Source organism: Lygodium microphyllum, chromosome 1, assembly GCF_053477565.2.
Source record: "Lygodium microphyllum isolate KBCC chromosome 1, Lygodium_microphyllum_v1.1.10, whole genome shotgun sequence".
NCBI classification, from domain to species: domain Eukaryota; kingdom Viridiplantae; phylum Streptophyta; class Polypodiopsida; order Schizaeales; family Lygodiaceae; genus Lygodium; species Lygodium microphyllum.
Window position 1 is genome coordinate 92,165,444 of NC_141135.1, and position 3,995 is coordinate 92,169,438.

At 48.2% G+C, this 3,995-nt stretch overlaps 1 pseudogene across 1 annotated transcript; it reads left to right on the forward strand.

Moving 5' to 3' along the window:
• The first annotated feature begins 575 nt into the window (after positions 1 to 575).
• Positions 576 to 3,056, forward strand: LOC148041407 (7-deoxyloganetin glucosyltransferase-like; annotated as a pseudogene). Its single transcript, XR_015692420.1, has 2 exons — positions 576 to 1,193; positions 1,920 to 3,056. The product of XR_015692420.1 is annotated as a 7-deoxyloganetin glucosyltransferase-like (transcript).
• Positions 3,057 to 3,995: the final 939 nt, after the last annotated feature.

A 3,995-nucleotide genomic window follows, 5' to 3' on the forward strand; every position in this document is an offset into this window, starting at 1 on the left:
AATCAATTGTGAAAGGGGATTCTCCAAGATGAACCGTGCCATGTCAAATGATCGCAATCAATTGAGCTCAGAGAATCTCAACAAGCTTATGTTTCTTTCTTACAATGGTACACGAGATCCAAGAGAGGTAGATAGGGATGCGATCTACTCTACTCGGGATAACTTGAAATTCATCCAAGCTAGGTAGTAAAGGTTATATTAATGATTCTTAATAATGTTGATTAAATCAAATATGTATAGTATAAATTGAATGAAAAAGTTATCTTACACACAAATTAACATTTTATTATTATTAAGTAATTTTGATTAAAAAGCTTCCTTGCACAAAGTTTAAATCTTAAAAGGTAATATTTATTGCACACATCATTGGAAGACCATATTTTAAAAAGTGACCTTCAACTGAAAGGGCAAGATCATAGAGAGACGTGGAGGAGAAGATATGGTCTAGCCCTTCAAAAATAAACCTTCACGAGAAAATATGGACTAGCCCTTCAAAAATGAACAATTTTAATTTATTATTTCATCGGTTTATACCTTCAGTGGCAACCATACTCTTCCTTTGATCATCTCATATCGGTAGCACGGTGCTGCAGCTTCTACACCATATTCTGCAGAAGGCATCATCGGTCTGTTAAAGTCCGATATGGGCGCCGAGGCCGATCTCATCTGCAAGGCTCAATGTAATAAGTCACCTGCACGGCCTCATGCCATGGTGATACCCTTCCCTGCGCAGGGCCACATCGGCCCCATGATGCACCTCTCGGTCAAGCTAGCTTTGGAGGGGTTCACGATTACCTTCGTGAACACGCAGCACAACCACTCCATACTCAAGCCCATGCAGGCTCGGCTGCAAGCGCAAGGCCTCGACATACGCTTCGCAGAGATAAGGGACGATAGAGAGAGCGGGAGCACGAGCGGGCAGGACACGTTGGTGGAGGTCTGCAAGTCCTTCTTCAGCCTCCGGCCTGCATTGGAGCAGCTGGTAGAGGGACTTCTGCGCGTGGATCAGGACAAAACGGATCACAGTGATGCAGATGCGGTTCCACTTACTCTAATGATATCCGACCTGTATCTGTATTTCACACAGGATGTGGCGAACAAGCTCCAGCTCAGGAGGATGGCGTTTTGGACTGCCTCGGCGGGGACTCTGGCGTCGATGATGGCTGTCAAACAAGGCTGCAGGCCTGCTGAAGGTAGAAATTAGATTTTATTCTGATGCACAGTGTGTAATTTGTTCGCAATATGATGTGTCATACGGATGAGTATAGAATGTCCACAAAATGAATGCTAACTGACGATGTCATGTGCCGCTTCATATGTACTCCATTGTACAGATAATATGGTATGTAAAATAGACTGATGCAGAGGCTTTACAATATGTCCGCAATTGATGGCTTGCGATACTATGTAACGTAGTATCCATTAACCTGGACATATTGATGGCTTGCGATACTATGTAACGTAGTATCCATTAACCTGGACATATTGATGGCTTGCGATACTATGTAACGTAGTATCCATTAAGCTAACTGATGTGTCATGGAATATTTTGTAGTATCCCAGTTAATTGAATTCTCCTCGGTTAGCAGTCTGTTAACCCCACTTACTATGGTAGCTAGCAATGACTGGACACGCGATACGATTTGATTAGTTGCTTTTTACTAAAGCAATTTCCAAGTCATCTACTCTCCAGCAATTGCATTCCTTTGCAGGTTGATCATGTGCGCCTATTGAGCTTTTTGATTCACCATGATAAGTTTAGGAAACCATGGCAACTCATCACCTCAGTAGGCCATGTGCCTATTCTATGAGCGATGTATATGGATATACACTACCGCTTGTACCGATGGAAATGGCTGCAGAATCAGTGTTCATCTACACTGCATTAGTGTTCTGATGGTATGCAAATATGTTTGCAGAAGCGTATCGAAATTCGAACTCGCGGCTAATCGACTGGATCCCAGGCGTGCCAGCGCTGCGGCTGCGCGAGCTCAACACGTTCCTGCAACCGTTCGACGACGAGGACTTCATGTTCGACGTGTTCCTGCAGCCGTGCCGCCGCATCCACGAGGCCACGTGGGTGGCCATCAACACATTCGATGCCCTTGAGGCAGCCTCCATGGCGCCGCTGCGGGCCAAGGAGCGCGATGACACGTGGACAGTGGGCCCAGTGCTAGCGGCGTCCTTCTTCGAGGGCCACGTGGATCGGGCCTACCCGACGGCGGCGCTGTGGCCGGAGGAAGAGGCGTGCGTGGGGTGGCTGGATGCGCAGGAGGACGAGTCGGTGCTGTATGTGTCCTTCGGCAGCATCGCGGTCCTCACGGCTCAGCAGTTCGCCGAGCTGGCGTTGGGGCTAGAGGCGAGCGGGCGGCCTCTGCTGTGGGTCATCCGGGCGACCTGATGCACGGCGACGGTGCCATCTTCCCGGAGGGCTATCTCGAAAGGATGAAGGGGCAGGCGTGCTTCGTGCCGTGGGACCCGCAGATGCAGGTCCTCACACACCGAGCCGTGGGCGGCTTCCTCACGCACTGCGGCTGGAACTCCACCCTGCAGAGCCTCTCCGCGGGTATGCCCATGCTGGGCTGGCCCTACTTGGCAGACCACATGCGGAACAAACGGTGCTGCGTGGACGCCTGGGGGGTGGGCCTGGACTTCGGGGCGGGCGCAGACGGGCTGATCCGCAGAGAGCAGGTGGAGGCCAAGGTCAGGGCGCTCATGGCCCAGTCCGGCCACCTCAAGGCCTCGGCTGCCACCTGGAAAAAGGCAGCGCAACAGGCTGTAGACTTGAAGATACCTGGCACCTCCTCTCGTAATTGGGCCGACTTAGTCCAGGCCCTATCACAACCCCCTCCAGTGCCCAGCAGACCCTGACCTTCTCCCCTCCTCCACTCTCTCTCGCTCGCGCTTTCTGTCCCGGAGCCCGAAATACAATGATGTTTTTGCCCTATCAACCTCTCGAGGGATCGATTCAAACCACCGTTCTACGCGCTATTTACTGCTCGGTTGGGCCTCGGCCTCGAGATGACTGCTGCGTGGGCCGTATCTAACATGTTTCCAATAAGCAGTGTAATTTATCTATCCTTTTCGGTGCTACAATTCCGATTGTTAAATTTTTATACCGCAATGGTTGTCGTGGATTGTTAAATTTTTATACCGCAATGGTTGTCGTGGAACATACTCGAGACAGTTACTCTCGAGAGCATGAGTCTTACGTACATTCGAGAGTATTATATACTTCCAAGTATAAAAGCTTAAGTGAAAACTCGAAATGAATGTAAATATTTTAACATTTCATTTTAACTTAGTAGAATATAACTAATGCATTCAGCAGTGCAGCACCCCTCTAACCAGCCTCCTTTTCTCAACATCAAGAGATACGCACATGCATAAATCCATTAATATATAGGCACCCGCATGCATCATGGCACAACCATGTGTAGTTGTTGACCAATGAGTGAGTTGTATATGAGTTGCACGGCACAAGCGTCTTTTATCTTTTACCAATATTAAGCAAAGCTGGGGGCGGGAGGCACATGCCGGTCTCCAAGTCTCCGTACGTTCGCATTTTTGACACCACATGTCACACTCCAAGGCTCCTTGTATGTAGGTTGCAAAAGCAAATCTATCCTAGAGTCATAAGGATACCTGTAGTCTTCACATAAAGAGCTATAAAACAAAGGTAAGGTATAGTGAAGATTTGCATCAATCGTGGCCTACCAGGTGGGTGCGAAACCTAAGATATTGGTTAAGTTGGGTTAACATGGTATGGCCCTAACCCAAAGACAAAAGGGTGAACAAACAAACCCTTGGGGATCTTTCCAAGTCGCAATTGATCCCGGATCGAATGCTGGATGCATTCGGAGAGAAGGATTCACTCCTAGCAGTTGGCAAAATAGACGACCACTAGAATTGATTGTGCTTGTAACACTTTAGGAGCACTGTTTGCATTGTTTGCTCAAGGAACTAAAGGATGGAAAGATATTTAATGCTTCAGG